Source organism: Propithecus coquereli, unplaced genomic scaffold (genome assembly GCF_000956105.1).
Source record: "Propithecus coquereli isolate 6110/MARCELLA unplaced genomic scaffold, Pcoq_1.0 Scaffold19, whole genome shotgun sequence".
NCBI lineage: Eukaryota > Metazoa > Chordata > Mammalia > Primates > Indriidae > Propithecus > Propithecus coquereli.
The window spans coordinates 8,584,037-8,601,008 of NW_012143856.1; the positions used below are offsets into that span (position 1 = coordinate 8,584,037).

Genomic DNA, 16,972 nt, shown 5'->3' on the forward strand with positions numbered 1-16,972 from the left:
TATCCCCGCATGTGTTCTTTTGTAAGGACTTTAGTTTTAGGATCCTCTATGTCCAGGTCAAAAGCTGGTAGGAATGGGCTGGGAGAAGCCTTCTGCTTCCGTACCTCAGGGCTCCTGAGATACCTAGTCTCATTACTACAGGTAAAAGATTGTCCTCAATGCAAATGATCTGATGAGTAGCCTCTGAAGCTATGCAAACCCATCAGGGCAATGAGCCTTCCTGGTCCTTGCTCCCTGGCTGGGGGAGGGGGAATGAGGGGTGGCCTGGAAAACCTGAGAAGCCTCAGGAACAGTGGGCTCAGAGCTGGCTTTCTGAGGTTATCTGACATCAGACAGGTGCAGATGAAAATCCTGGCTCAGCACACTGCAGCCCTGAGACTTTGGACAAGCAACTTTTAAGTGCTATTTGAGCCTCAGCTTTCTCGTCAATAAAAAGCTTTTAACAGCGCGAACTTGGCAGGGTTAGCACAAGTAGAGAAGATGAGGGGTGGTGGTGATTAAACAAAATTAGATATGTAAGTGCCTTTACCTGGTTGACTCCCCATCTGTCCCTCCCTACCAACCCTTTCTCTGGCTCTTGCCAAGACTTGGGCCCAAGTGAAAGGTCTCCTTGTGCTGAGACTGTAGATACCAGGAGGAGAGAGATGGAGTGAGATAAGGCAGCAGTGGGAAGAGGAAAGAGGGATAGAAAAGGAGGATAGTCCGGGACAGAGATGGGGACAGAGACACAGAAAAGACAAAGCTCAGAGGTGTAGAAAAAATAGAAAGAGACAAGCAGGGGAAGGGAAAAAGACAGAGACAGAGAGAGAGAGAGAGACAGACAGGGCAGCAGGAGGGGTGTGGTTACCTGCACGTCTGGCCTGGGCAAACAGGCAGAAGGGTTTCTGCCCTGCGCACACCCCCAGGACTGCAGCCCTCAAAGCTCATTCTGGGTCTCTGATCAGCCCTCAGGGGCTGTGGGGTGACCCCTTCTCCACCTTCCCACCCCTATCCCAGCAAGGGGGTGGGGGAGATGTGGCCTCACTATGTTCATCAATATCTTATGCACATAGAAAAACTTGTGTGGTGTTGGGGGCGGAGCGGGGGGGGGGGGGAGGAGAGGAAGAGTTCAGCCATATTTTTACAGTAATATATTGAAAAAGATGAATTCAATTAACTGATTTTAAACAGGCTATTTTAAGAGAAAAAAATATGCTACTGAATATTAAGAAAAGTATATTTTAGATAAAGTCCTCTAAGTTTATATTTGCCATTATTATACTCTGCATGTAAATTCATGTAAGAAGGGTAGAGAAGAAAATATGGAGGCTTGGTTAATAAGCATATTCGGGCTGGGTGCAGTGGCTCACACCTGTAATCCCAGCACTTTGGGAGACCAAGGTAAGAGGTTCGCTTGAGGCCAGGAGTTCAAGACTACAAAACACAGAAAAAATTAGCCAGGTAGAGTGGTATGAGCCTGTAGTCCCAGCTACTCAGGAGGCTGAGGCAGGAGGATCCCTTGAGCCCAGGAGTGTGAGGTTGCTGTGAGCTATGATGATGCCACTGCACTCTAGCCAGGGCAACAGAGTGATATCTTCTCTCAAAAAAAGAAAAGCAAAGCAAAGAAAAAAAATTTACTTAGATGCATTACATAGCCATTTAACAGTCTCCTTATTAGTAAAGTAGAATTCCCTTTAAACTATATCCCATCTTTAATAGAGATATCATTAGTTTACAAATATAACCATAAGTTGAATGACAAACTTCAATACATCAAATCAAACCGTACAAGAGTAGCCTTTTAAATCTGAGAATATTTTCTCCTTCCTCAATATAAACCTTACAGCCTCCTTTTTCAAAGCCATTCACCAGTTGCATGAACATTGATAAGTGTCTAAGTTTTGCCTAACTCTGTTCTAGGAGCTAGGGGAAGCAGTAACAAAGGAAGAGTTAAGGCATGTTTGCTGACTGAAAGAGGACATTATGGTTTAATAGACAAAACACACACACATAACATTGTACACTGTAAGAGTTCATTTAGACTCTTGTAAAACTGTCTGCAGACTTCTAAGAAGCTAAAGTGAGCAAAAATGAGGGCATAAAAATAACTTAGTCCAACAATGACTACCATTGTCGGGCACAGAAATAGGATTCAGGGACTACAAAATATCTAGTAAGTCGGGTTTGGCAGAGGAGTTGGTGACAAAGGGGTTAAAAGGATTATCTGAGGACTTCTATCAAAATACCCTTCTATCAAGATTCCAATTCTATGAATGTGATGGGCACTTGAATGCATGCATTTTAATACACACCTTGCTTGGTTATTTGCAGAGTTACCTGTGGCCCCAACTGTGTGCCATCAGCTAGATTAAAATAGCCATACTTTAGATAAGCTAATGAGAAAAGGCAGTTGAAAGGCTAATTCCTTTCTCCACCTTCTACAGACTGCCCAGGATGAGTGACAGCCACCCCATGGAGAAAGAAGGAACAATACTGCAGCTGGGAAAATACCTTCAGTACAACGTGTTTTATCCTCTCCATCCTCTGTTTTTCTCCATCCCACAGTTCCCAGTTAAAACTCTCAAAAACATTACCTGCCTCACGGTTTATACATGCTATTAAATGTATGGCTTCCGTAGAGCCAAAAGAGTGAGGGCCACCCTCTTTAACAGAATCAACTGGCTCCATTCAGCACTCTGGAGTTTACCAAGTATTAATACTTCCCTATCCCAGACCTCACTGAATCCTCTAATTCAGGCCCTGATTCTAACAGGTCTTTAAAGTATTTTAAATTCCATTTTAATGTTTCTAAAACTGAATTGCTATATAGTTATTGGGCACATTTAATATGATGGTGGTTTTATTTCTTTGAAATGACAATATTAAATAAATGGGACATCTTAAAAGATTGGTTGAAAAATAGAAAAAATGTTATCCCCGTTCTTAAGAAAAGTCATGTGACAAAAATGATCAAAATCACACTGCTTATATTTTATACCAATTCTCATTCTATGGTCACAAAAATTATCTAGCCAGGACAATCAAGAATAAATAATTTACATGAGTAAAATATCATCGATAAGAATAATGTAAAATATGGAGCTAGTGTCAGAGTCACATAATACTCTATTAATATTGGAGAAAAAAACCTATTTGTTCTTTTAAAATTAATGGATAATTTGGAAATCTAAAATTTCTCACTTAGAGCTTTTGGATTACATTCAATATTTCATAATTCCCTCAGGTAGCAATAAATAGCATATTTATTCTTCCTTTTATGCAGAAGAGAAACACGTAACAGATTTTCCAAATGGAAATTTTTCTATTCTTCACAGTTTAACATTCAAAGAAACTGATCTTGTAAAAAATCTTTCAATGTGTGTTTCTTACCAACTCTGTTATATTCATTAAACTATAAATATTTTATTCTTGTTTCCAAACAGTATGCCAATATTTTCTTTCTCAACCAAGGTTGCGAAAGAATGGTGTCTAGGGAAACACATACATTTAGATTAAGTACCCAAGGCAAAACTGTGTGTAGGTGTGTGTACATACACATGAGCAAGAGAATACAGCTTAAACATAAAGAAATTTTATGACCACCAAGAGGAAATGTGATATACTAGGAAAAAATAAACTTAAGAAAACAAGGAAAAAATAAAGCCTAGGGACCACTTAAAAGTCTTGTAAATAGAGATTTTCCCTAGACTAAACACCACAAGAAGCCAATTAACAAATCAATAAATACTTACTAGGCACATAACACACAAAAAGGCATTGTACTCAGCATGATATAAAGTAATTTTTGGATATCCCTAAGTGACTTCTAAAAGTAAATACTTCTTAAGATCAAACATTTTCAAATTTCTTTACATAATACAAGTATCTGGTAGATGCAGAATTTAGCACACTCCCCAGCCCTCCAGCACCATCTAGTGGTAAAATTCATAAAACAGATGACGAAAACTCAATTTACGTACTATTTATACAGCATGCGAATACATAGCAACATGGCCAGTCTTCCTTTAGACATCTTTATTAACGTTAATGTATTCAAATTTATATCCTCCAGCTACCTAGAACAGTGTAAAATGAAAATGCTTGAAAAGAATAACTAACACCTTCAAGAACTTAACTTACAGGATGTAAAAAGAACAAAAATTAAAAAGGCTGCAATAACACATGAATTTCATGGGGGAAATGCTACAAATATTGACTGCTCTTTCCAAATTAACACACTGAAAAATTTTTTACAAAGTATAATTTATCTACGCTTTCAAAAGTACACAAAAATCATCATCAGAGTTGAAGAGGGAGGAGTTAAGACTGTCAGTGTTGAATAAAATTTCCAATTAGTTTATTAAGAAACTCATGAGATTTAAATAGCAACTTTCATTTTGAATGCTCTTAAATTTTTCTTATAAACCACAATGATAAGAAATCATCTAAAAAGATTAAAATGACAAAATGTGGCTCTTAAACCACACATTCTTTTTCTCTTCATTTGGAAAATCAAGACATAGAACTAAAATGGATATCCCTTTTATTTCCAACAGTTTAAGCAAACATTCATAGTAACAGTAAACTGGCCAATTTCTCTTTGAATTGTGCCCAAAAATATTCAGTGATTATACTCTGGGCACACTCCATAGCAACTCCTAAAATTGAGCCGCATATCTGATTAAATCAGCCTATGAACGAGGCTCTGAAAATAGTCACCAGATTTCCCAGAGCCTCCGAGTCTAGGTGTAGGTTTAAATGTTACATGCAAGACTTTCCAACACTCTGGACATATTTACATATATACATATGCAAATACATAGCATGTATAATTAGGACTAATGGGTTTAGTATAAAGAATGTGAATCAGCCCCTTAACCTATGATACTTTTTAAATAGTCTTAAGAAATTGCATCCAATGCTTAATTAAGATTGTTACTTCTGCATAAACCAAAATATCTTCAATAACATTGGAAGCCATCTGTTGGCTATCAATAATAAATTATCCTTATGTGTTTATAAACACATAGAGATAACTGCTATACTCCTTCCTAACTGTGACTCTTGTGCTTCCAATGTCGTGAAACATCTTGAGTTCCTTTAATGAGAAGTTTCTTGAAAGTATTAATTTTTCTGGGACATTCGTCACAGCAACTTTATTCACTGATGTGAGTAAATTCACCTTCACTAAGTTCCCTTGGCAATATATATAGAGGCTTAATATCCCCACAGTCAGCTATTCTATTATTAGTCTGTTTATATTTGATTCAAATTTTACTTATCACTTTTCATCTCTTTGCTGCACTTTCATCTTTGTTAGTTAACTCTCTTTTAATCATCTCTTATAAAATTTTATGGGATTTATCATTGGCAAACAAGGAGGCAACACAGTTACACACTTTGCTGCCTGTGCATGAACTGACAAATAGATGCACAGTGACCAATCGCTGACAGACTGTGAAAAACATGCCATGACTGGTCATGCATGTATTTTATTTACATGATGATCTGGGAACTGGAGCTACAGTGAAGTTTGTACTTTATGTAGCTGCACACAGTTAACATACAGTGGTACCTAAAATCTGAACTGTGTTGCTAGGAAACTGGTATTATTTAACCAAATCAAATATATGTATGTCAGAAACGTGAAATCAAGGACTGCCTGTGAGTGTGTAACCATAATCATAATATAATAAAAAATAGAAATTTGAAAATGATATGCAATGTACAAATACTTAGGCACAACTATTTGAGAACTTATTCATTCATTCAACATGAAGTGGTCAGACATTTGCATCTATACATATAATTACGTAAATTCACCAGCAACGAATGTCACTTGTGACCCAAATGCTGCTTACATCATCAACATTGGTAATGTGGCTTTCTAACAATGAATAATTCTTGGCAAGATTCCAAATAAAATAGAGTATTTAATAGACAGTAACTATGTCCCTGGAAAATTTTAATTGGTGTATATTAAGACAGACGAAACTGCTTTCTGTGTAAAACAGACAAATCTCAGGCTTAGATATTGATAAACAAGTTTTTCACCCACAGGAAAGTTAATGGGGACAATTAGGGACCCATGGAAGCCATGAGAAGCACAGGACAATCCTTCCCTGTGAGACTGCCTCATACTTTGCGAGACATCAAGCATTCAGGGCCCCAGCCCCAAACAGCCATCAAAAAAAAGAAAAAAAAAACCTGAAATTGACAAAATGCCACCAGGGCAGTAATGCCTACATTGAAAACCTAGATCCAAATTCCTGTACCATTTGTGGACAGACAGCAAAACAGATAAATAATAGGGCAACCTTCTTCATTCCTAATTCTACATAATCACAATGGTAAAAAGAAATAAATCAATGATTTCTATAGTTTACATACACACTTCATTACATGCCTGCTTTGAAGTTCAATGTTTCCTGAAAATGCTATTTGAAAGACAACTGTAGACACATATCCCATAGAAATGCCTAAAATGACAAGTTAAAAATAATGTTAATAATAATGATCAAATCTTGTATGGTACTCACCAGTCACCATCCCAAGTGCTTTACACACATAAACTTTTTAATCTCCGTAACCCTATATAGTTGGCATCCTATTACTACACCCTTTCACAGATGAAGAAACTAAGGCACACCAGACAAAGGCACATAGCTGGGAAGAAAAGTGATGGTGGCAGGTTATGAAACTGGGCAGTCTGACTCCAAAGTCCACGCTATGACCAAGATGGCATCACTTTCTCTCCCCACCCTATCCAAGCAGGCTCCTTACCCTTGAACTCATTTAACAGTATCATCATACACACCCAGGCACCTCAACTGGAAATCTGGCCCCCTTTTTTCCTCATCTCCATTAACAACCCTACAAGAAATCCTGCCATTCCATCCCCAGAAATGGCAGGCAAGCCAGGACTCTGCCCTGCCTGGCCCTACACCCGGTGTGTTGTAGCTCAGCCTCAGGGAGAGGCTGTCTGACCTCATAGATGAGCAAGGATTTTGGAGGTGGGCAGACCTGGGTCCCATCTCTCACTGTGTGCCAGGCTAACGGAGAAAAATAAACCAACTGCCAAACTTGAGGCCTTGAGTTTTCAGTCCCTCACATACTCTCTTTTAGGACTTTAAACACGAAATGGTTATTTCCTAATAAAATAAAAATAGCTGATGTTGATTAAACACTCCCTACATACCAGGCATTGTTTTCAGCACCCAACTTGTAACGACCCATTTAATTCCCATAACAAACCCATGAGGAAGTATTAGCATTACCCCTAGTTAGAGATAAAGAAGTTAAGTAACTTTTCCAAGGTCACACAGTTAACAAAGGTGGGATCCACACCCAGGCAAGCTGGCTCCAGAAGCCTGGGTTTTAACCACAGTTCAATACTGAAATGAAATGTATTCATCAAGGTATTACCCATATACCAAAAGCCTTGCTAATTATTTATGTTACCAAATGCAATTAACACAAACCATATCAATGCTATAAATAAGGCTGGGGTTAAAGCTGGGGAATTGGCCGGGCGCAGTGGCTCACGCCTGTAATCCTAGCTCTCTGGGAGGCCCAGGTGGGCGGATTGTTTGAGTTCAGGAGTTCGAAACCAGCCTGAGCAAGAGCAAGACCCCATCTCTACTAAAAATAGAAAGAAATTAATGGGACAACTAAAAATATATAGAAAAAATTAGCCGGGCATGGTGGCGCATGCCTGTAGTTCCAGCTACTTGGGAGGCTGAGGCAGGAGGATTGCTTGAGCCCAGGAGTTTGAGGTTGCTGTGAGCTAAGATGACGCCACGGCACTCTAGCCCAGGCAACACAGTGAGACTCTGTTCTCAAAAAAAAAAAAAAAGCTGGGGAATTTTCCCAATTAAAGCCTGATTAAACTGCTTAATAAACATAAGAGATAATAGCAAATGTTAAAAGAATATTAAGCCAGGCATGCATTTTTGATCATTTTATTTCCTTATAATTAGAGTGGCCATGTGACTTATTGTCAGAACCTGGACACTTGTGAGAGCGAAAGTGTCAGTCACCAAGTTGGCACAGCAGGTGTAAACCAGAACAGTGTGGGCAGAAAAGAACATGTGGTCTCACACTCACAGCACAAATGAAAACAAACACCCATGTTAGGATCCCATTACCTAGGAAAGCAAGCAGCTGGAGACAAGGACAGAGAACCTGATGAATGCAGCCATCTCATCAACGACAAGCCCCCACTGTGAGGCTTCCTCCACCCAGCTAACACAAACTGTGAACCCTGGATGCTGGATTAGCAGCTATTCAACAAAAATCCCTAAGGGATGCTTCCCAGGAGGAAGTTTGGATAATAGTTTTGAGACTTAGTGCTTGCGGGGGTTTTGCTTAAAGCCACAAGAAAGAATGCAGCCGCAGCCCACCCAAACGGAATACGTTTTGTTTGCTTTTGCTTCCTGAGAGAATGCATAATCTGAATTCTAATTTATATTCTTTCTGTCCTCCAAAGCAAAACCATCACAAATCTTTCATAATGCTATTTTCTACTAGATACAAAATTTATGCTTGGTATTATGTCAAGAGATCTTTAGAGACTGAGACTACATTTGCCTTTCCAAGGCACAGGCCTCCACAGAGACCACAGCTAAACAAACAGGCTGATCAGGAAGGAGGCAGAGCCAGTGAGTGCGCAAAGCACTCTAACTGCAGCAGTGGGGCCAGATAGCCGCCACCCACGGAAGTCTGTGTGATTCTCCTGAAAGAGGCTGATGACGCCTGTGCCCTTGCAACGGAACAAGGGTTCTGATAATCCTCCTGTCATGACTCAGTCATTCTAGTGTGGCCACACGCCCCCATTCGACCCACCTGCCTTAGATCATTCCTGTTGCTGTAACTAAATACCTTAAACTAGGTAATTTATAAACAACAGAAATGTACTGCTTACAGTTCTGGAAGCTGGGAAGTCCAAGATCTAGGAACCAAAAGATCTGTTGTGTGGAGAGGGCCTGTTGCTCATCCATGGCGCCTTCTGTGTCCCCGTGTAGCGGAAGGGAAAAGGGAGCAAATAAGCTCCATCAGGCTTCCTTTAGAAGGGCACCAATCCCGTTTATTTAATAGTAAATGTTAAGAGAACATTAAGTTAAGCCAGTCATGCATGACTCCACCCTCATGACCGGGTAGTTACTTTCCAAAGACCCCACCTGCTAATACCAACGCACTGGCGATTCGATTTCAACATATGGGTTTTGGAGGGACCCCAACATTCAGCGCCTCATGATCACTGAGAATGAGACAAGAGCAACAGTCACAGCTGCTCCTTGAACAGCCCACTCAAGGACTGAATACAGAAATGTGTTCGCGTTGGTTCTTCATTCTGATTAAACTAACTGGTCCATACAAAACAGCCTGAGGATAACTGTTGTGCTCAAATTATTAACTAAAATGATATGCAGCTATCTACGGCATTAAATGCCTAAAGCCACAAAGAATTTCACAGTAAGGCCCTATGGAAATTGAATTGCCAAGATAACCACACACAATCTGGAAGCACAAACAAGTTTGCTTAGCTAGTATTACTTTGCTAGACAGAGAAGTGATTCTACACAATTTTAAGTGTGGCTTACTCTTTGGATGGGGGGAAAAACAAAACAATGCCCTACATGTGATCACCAACAGCACTTCCTTTGACTTCAATACACCCTCAGTTCCCCGAAATCGCAATACCACAAACCCTTCCCTAAACTTGCTGAGCCCGTGCTCCTCCCACACATCAGGGCAGCCAGCAGGATAAGCAGCTTGTTTATCAGAACAACTCTGGGAAAATTGATCTGACAAAAACAAAGTATTTCCCTACATTAGTAAGTCTCATTCCAGCTCTCAGTGACTTTGCAAGGCTCATTTTCCTAACTTGTTCTATCAATTTACTAAAAAGCCAAGCAGTTACAGCACTCAGCAAATAAACTATCTTATAAAGCTCTGTGTCATCCTCTGAGTTACCTATCCTACGTTGAATCATTCCGTATGTGGGTCAGGGGTTCAGATACCTAGAAAAGGGGCTCAAAAATGTGCTGATGTCAGTGATTAGATGAGTTCATGCCTCTGGGATAACAGCATTTAAAATATTCATAGTCTTATCTTTACTTAAAGAACCGGAGCACACAGTTGGTACATATTCCCTGTCTCCCTTGGTGAACATATATTCACTCAACAAACAATTCTCAGTACCTACTATGGTAGTGGACACCAGGAATACCATAACAAAGAAGCCCACAAGGACAGCCACCATCCACTCTAGCTAGGCACGATATAAAAACACAGGCCATGTCAGAAGAATACGAACAACACACAGGTGTCAGGGACACTTCCAAAGATTGTAAAAGTTGAAGAGTCTTGAGAGCCGATATGAGCAGAATGAGGATATATGAGAAATCACACATTTCTAAGACCTAAAAGTATAGAAGAAATTGCCGCCTTCTATTTGCTCAGCATCTTTCCAAAAAACCATACAGAAAAACAGAAATACATGCACGAGAGTTTTTGTTTCTGTAATCATTAAAGTTCTAAATTTTGATTCTTTGTTCATATCAGCTGAAATTCATTTCTTCTGGTTCTCCCCCCCTTTAAAATAGCTTTATTGAGATATAAATCACACACCATAAAATTCACCCATTTAAAGTATAAAATTAAATGGCTTCTCATATACTCAGAGTTGTGTATCCATCAACACAACTAATTTTAGAACATTAATAGCAACACAGAAAATCTGTTTAAGTACTTTAACTAATTGGGAATAGATACTCAACTCATGACTTAATGTTAGTACCTATATCAAAGTGAAGTTTTGTGAAATGTCTACACAGTGTGTAAATATTGCACATATTAATTCATTTTATAAACTGTTACTACTTTTAATCTACCAGAAGGTGGTAGTATTGTACCAGACATCTGCTTCTCCATTATAATTCTCAGATAAAGGCAAGCACACAATTGCCAGTGCATTCTCATGCCTGTCACTTGTTACAAGAGGTCTATAAAAAGACATTATTATATAATGCAGTGACTTATATCATGCTTTAATGATACAATTTCTGCCCCCTTCCTCCCCTACTCTAAATCACTATACTGATAGGCTTTAATGCCACATATAGGGAAACATAAAAAGACGTGTCTGTACTCAATGTTTTCCTGCCAGATTACACTTTTTAAAGGCACATTTTCAATTATTTTACTGCAAAGCTCAAAACTGCATGGCATACTAAGTTATAAAGTCCTCTGCATGACATTTAAAATCCTCCAGACTATGTCCTGCCCCAACTCCACTGACTTTCCTACCACTAGACCTCTCCTCACACGGTTTTTAACACAATATTAGACTGACTTTTACCCCATTCTGTACACAAAGAACTAGCTAGCAGGAAGCATTTCAGATGCCAGCTCCTTCCCAGAGCAACTTTCAAACTTGTTTCCTTCAAATATACTTGTACTTTCATATGTTTATATTGAACTTCATACTAAAATCTTCTGTATTCTAGTCCAGGGGAATCCTGTCTCCAGCCACGCCCCGCAACAAACACACAATTATAAATCACTTGCCAGCAAAGCCTTTAAAAAAAAAAAAACTTTTTTTTTTTTTTTTAAATTAGGTAACTCAGTAATAGCTGCTATGGTTAAAATACATTCATTGAAAATGTTCTTATTTATCTAAATGTCCATCAAAAGGGAATGATTAAATGCTACAAAGGTTTAAAAAAGAATAAGGTCTATCCAGGCGGAGTTCCCACGAATGTGTCCCCAAGCAGCCAGGAGGGACAAAGCAAAGCGTGTTGCTGTGCCTTACCACGCTCAGTGAAGCCACTGGCGGACAGCTGAGGTAGAGCAATAACAATAAAGCTGTTTGGTACTTACTCTCAAAAAAAAAAAATATTTCAAAACACACAACACTGAGAATCACACAGAGTTGAATTTTTGGGTTCGGAGCAAAGGAGGCCATTTATGGAATGCAGTCGATGACAGGCAGGATGGAAAGTGACTGGAAATAATTACAGACATATTTGGGGATTACGTGTGTTAAGCTCACTCTATTTGTAGTATGAATACACAAGGGATGTTTATATATAACCAGTCTTATTCCTGACAAGGCAGGGTCCTGCCTAGAAACGGTGCTGGAGAAAGGAAACATGTGTCTGTGAGCATCTGGGGTGGGCTGGGGCGGCAGTCAGACCCGGCGTGCGGAGGGCTCTGCAGGGAAGAGTCATCAGGAAGAAATCCCACAGTGCTGTAATCTTAGGATTCCACAAAAGGAAATGGGAACTTACAACTATTTAGCTTAAAACAAAACACCACAGATAAAAGAAAAACAAATATGGACTACTTTAGATTTTGCTTTTTAAAAGATTCCTGAACATACCATGTCCTTTATTATTTTACTGTAATTATTTTTATTTCATTATTATTACTTACTTTATATTATGCCTGGTGTCTAGTGTTAAATAAAGTTATTTGTGTTGCCAAAAGCCATATAAAATATCCAATATTAAAAACATGAAGAGGCCGGGCATGGTGGCTCGCACCTGTAATCCTAGCGCTTTGGGAAGCTGAGGTAGGAGGATCACTCGAGGCCAGGAGTTTTAGACCAGCCTGAGCAAGAGTGAGACCCTGTATCTACAAAAAATAGAAAAATTAGCCAGGTACGGCGGCATGCACCTGCACTCCCAGCTACTCGGGAGGCTGAGGCAGGAGGACTGCTTGAGCCCAGGAGTTTGAGGTTGCTGTGAGCTATGACACCACTGCACTCTAGCCTGGGCGACAGAGGGAGACCCTGTCTCAACAAAAGAAAAAAAAAAGATATAATCGGTAAATACTGTTTGTCAGGCTAAAATATTTTTCAGACATTAACAAGACATTTATTGCCAATTCTAACAGAGGAAAATGTATACAAGCTAATCTTTGCATTTAAGCATTCATGAAATGCCCAGCAAAAATCTTATGGAAAAATGAAATGGTGGGAGGGCCAATTTTAAATCCTGCATGAAAATATTTCTGAATTGATCACATATATGCCCATGTTTCCATAAGCTCCATGTTCTAGGACAGCCAGGGCCAGTTTTTAAAACACAGGTGGCAGGGTGGGGTGCATAACTAAAGGAAGACTCTACTCCTAACACTTTCTTGCTAAGAAGAGGGAGTGACAGCAGACAACGTAAGAACAGATTTATATCATTTGTTGACATCCAGTGGGGGGGCTGGGGGGGGCTGATGAGGGAAGAAAGCTGAAATATATAAAGCTAAAGGCCCCAAAAGAACTCAAACACCACTGTTTTTGTGGCATAAGCCCCTTTTGATCTTTCTCTTTCCTCCTTGGGTTTCATTAATCAGTGGCTGCTCTAGCCTTACACGCCCCCCCTTTAGGTTCCCCTATGAATCTCTCCTCCTCGTTAACACCACTCGATTAGTACACCCCGATAATCAAAATTTCTGTTCTCAGGGCACATGTCCGCATGGAGTGTCCAAAGCTCCATGGCTGATGAGTATCTGATAAGGAGTCAGCAGCTGCAGTGAGCTGAACAAACAGAATAGACTGGAACGTAAGGCATCTGCCTGAAAGATAAAAGTTCCTCCCAGTGTAAGAATAGAGGCTCCCTATAGGGAGACAGGGATGTCCACACTTGGCTACATTTCTGAATTATCTGGACACTTTTGTGTCCTCAGCCAAAAACACAAGGATTCTGATTCAGTCCCTTTAAAGCAGAGTTTTGGAATATGCATTAAAAATCTCCCCGGGTGATTATGATGGCCAGTCAGGTACATCAAACAATGGCTTAAAAGAGCCAGAAAGAACTGCTTCAGAGTCTCCAGGTGAGCAGGGGCAAAGCAGACCATCCAGAGGGGGAAGAAATGCAGTTCTAGGCATTTCTCCCTTAAAAATCCCCCCACACATGGAAAGAGAAATCACAAGACCTGCCTTTGCCCCTCAGTCAGTAAGGTCCTACAGGCAAACACTCTACTAAGGCCGACAATCTGTCTTGAGACACGTAATCTTAAGAACTCAAGATAAATAGATAATTCACAAAGTTCTTAGATACTCATAGATACGTACATGTTCATCTTCCCTGATTCCAAGGCAAGCAAAGCCTTAGCCTTAGCTGTTGACTCTACCCCTTGCCCTGACGTCTGTAATCATTATCACCTACATCACTTCATGTGCCAGGCGCAATTTTCTCTTTACTTTTCCTCCCTCAAACTAACTTTTAAGTGTGCAAGCAATCAGAAATTCTAAATGAGAAAATACACTTTTCCTATTATTCCAACAAAGAGTGTCCTAGTGTACCCTATTCTTACATGTATGATGAATTAGTAAATCAGTGTTCACTGTTCATTTGGTTATAAGAAAAAGACACTGGTCTGGGGGAGGCCCTAAACTCTGTGTCTAAAGATGACTCCAAAGTCCAGTTTGGCCACCTTCTAGCTTTGATAACTTAGTTATATTTTCTGAGGCTCTATTTTTTCTCCTGTAAAAATAGTGATAGTTACCCCTTTGAAGGGTTGCTGTGTGCTCTGGATGTGAAAGGATCTAATAGGAAAAAAGTGCCCCTCAGTCATGTGTGTGTGTGTCTCTAACGTGCTCCTATCTGCAGATGAGCTTACATTTTGAGTGCCCAGTTGGCCCCTCCTTACCATCTTTGCCCTGCTACCGGCCAATAAAACGATAAAGCAGAGGTCACAAGTCAAATACAGTTACAGTCGGGATCTGTTTTAGCCCACAAGGTGTTAGGCCTACACAGGTTTATAGAGTATTGGATGCAGACACCCACATAGAAACTCAGAGGAGAATAAAAGGGCAGTACCAGAGCACAGGCTGCAAGGGCTTCTCTGTCAGGGTTCAAATCCCAGCTCTAGGAGCCGTGGGACCTGACTCAACATTTCCATGCTTCAGTTTCCTCATCTAAGGAAAAGCTTGGGGAGAGGACAGTAGTCGAACCTGCCTCACTCACAAGGTCGTTTTGAGTACCCAATGAGGTAAAACATGTAAAGTGTTTAGAACAGATGCAATCAGCCCTCAATGTTCTGATTATACTGGCTCACGCAAAGACGGGCAACACTGGACCCTGGCAAGCTCCAGGTGACAGCTGATCCCCTGGGTGGGTGATTAGCTCTCCACTTCTCCATAATCCCAGGGTCTACCTCATATGGACCCCCAGCCACCAGAGGACTATCTGCAGGGCTATGCCTTTGGCCTTGGCCTTTGTAACTCCTGGCATTAAGAGGAAAGCAAGCAGCTCCAGCCAAAGAAATGATAATGTCCTCCCCAACCATACACAATAACAGGTATGTGGAACACCCCACAGGGAAGTCAAGAAGCATAAGAGAGCCTGGAACAATTAATGGGTGTTTCTGAGACTATCAGAATAAACAGCACTTCCTGCAACAAATCAGGGAAGCCTTGAGAGTTGCAGCTTAGAGACTGTTGACGCCAAATCATCCATTTAATGAGCAAAATGTTGATAACTGGATGACTCTGCAATGTGCCCTGGTAATGACCAGGCCCTAATGACTCCTCCTTATGTCTACCTGTCCTTAAGTCTATTTACCCACCAGATCTCAGTGCAGCTGAAGCCAACCACCCTCTCTATGCACAGGTGTTCTCAGCCCCTCAGCCAAATCACTGGCAAGGACGACTGGGGCCCTGCGGAGGTCTGGAGAAGGATTCCTCTGGCAGAACCAAATGAGGAGCTTCCCTAAACCTTCCCTCTGGTTCCCATAGGCTTCTGCCTCAGGCTCAGTAGTGACTAGTAAGTTTGTATGAAACACAAAATGAGAAAATGCACTTCATGAGTGAAAGAACTCGGATATGCGTCAGTCACTACCCCATCTCCAGTGTCCAGGGCACTGCCTCCAGGAAGTCCATATAAAGCAACTAGAATAGTACCTGCATGTCATAAGCACATAACAGGTACTATTTATTATTCTTGCTGCGAATGTATAGGTAGTGCTTTTAAGGCAAATTGAACTTACAAGCTAAACTGTCAGCCCATAATTTGGCAATGAAACAACCTGAGTGAACACACTTGAAATGCAGGAGCATTATAAAGATCTTTTCAGGCCATTGTTTTCTTTCTTTCTGGTTCTGAGTCACACACTTTGAAGAGGTCTTTCCAGCCAACTTCTGAGTACTTCCAAATCTAATGGCACTAGTATTCAAGGGGAAGGACACTGGAGCACTCTGCAGGACATTACAAAGTACATTATAGAGCTTGAAAGGAAGTAAAAATATGAAGACTGTCAAAACAGCATCATAGGCAGCACAAACAGCAAAATGTTAACACATGGTGAGTTTATGTGAAGTCCTATCATGATCTATTTATCAGTAATGCTCAAATATGAAAAAACTCGTGTGAAAAAAATAACAGCAATACCTCTTATCTAACAGATGTGGGCATTGGTGTCAAAATGCTCTTTACGCGAATGCTAATTCCACATTTCCAGATAGCTCCAACTACCACCCACCTGTGCACATGTTACACTGTATGGCTGTTGACAACTTCCTCTGAGGAGGGTGTTTTAGACAGAACCACCTTTCACCCATCAGTTCTTCACTTCTTACCACATGTTGAATTTTACAATGGCAAATTTTAGAAAAGAAAACCTACTCAGGTTGTTGCCTGGCTGTTCATTTGCCAGATGATGTAGATATGTGGAAAAAGTAGTAGAAAATTAAATTAAAAAAAAAAAAAAACACCACCAAGCTATTTTTTGCATTACTGAAGGAAAGGAACTAGCTCAGAGGTCAGCCTGACACCAACAAAGATCAAAATATCTCTTTCTTCCTCCATTTCCCAGTCTCTAATAAGTTTATCTCACTCCTGAAGCACAGGGACAGCCCACCCACTATCTCGCGGTGTCTGTGAAGTTCCTGATTTTCATACGTTCTTGAATTCAGATGAGCAAGAACTCTGCAACAGTGTTACTCTGGAGCCTACATTGAGACATACTCCAAAATGTGCGTCTGACTCACATC

General features: G+C 40.4%; 1 protein-coding gene across 1 annotated transcript in view; it reads right to left on the minus strand.

The window, feature by feature from the left end:
* The window catches only part of MED12L (mediator complex subunit 12-like), a 317,020-nt gene that overhangs the window by 134,217 nt on the left and 165,831 nt on the right, over positions 1–16,972 (minus strand). The window lies entirely within an intron of this gene.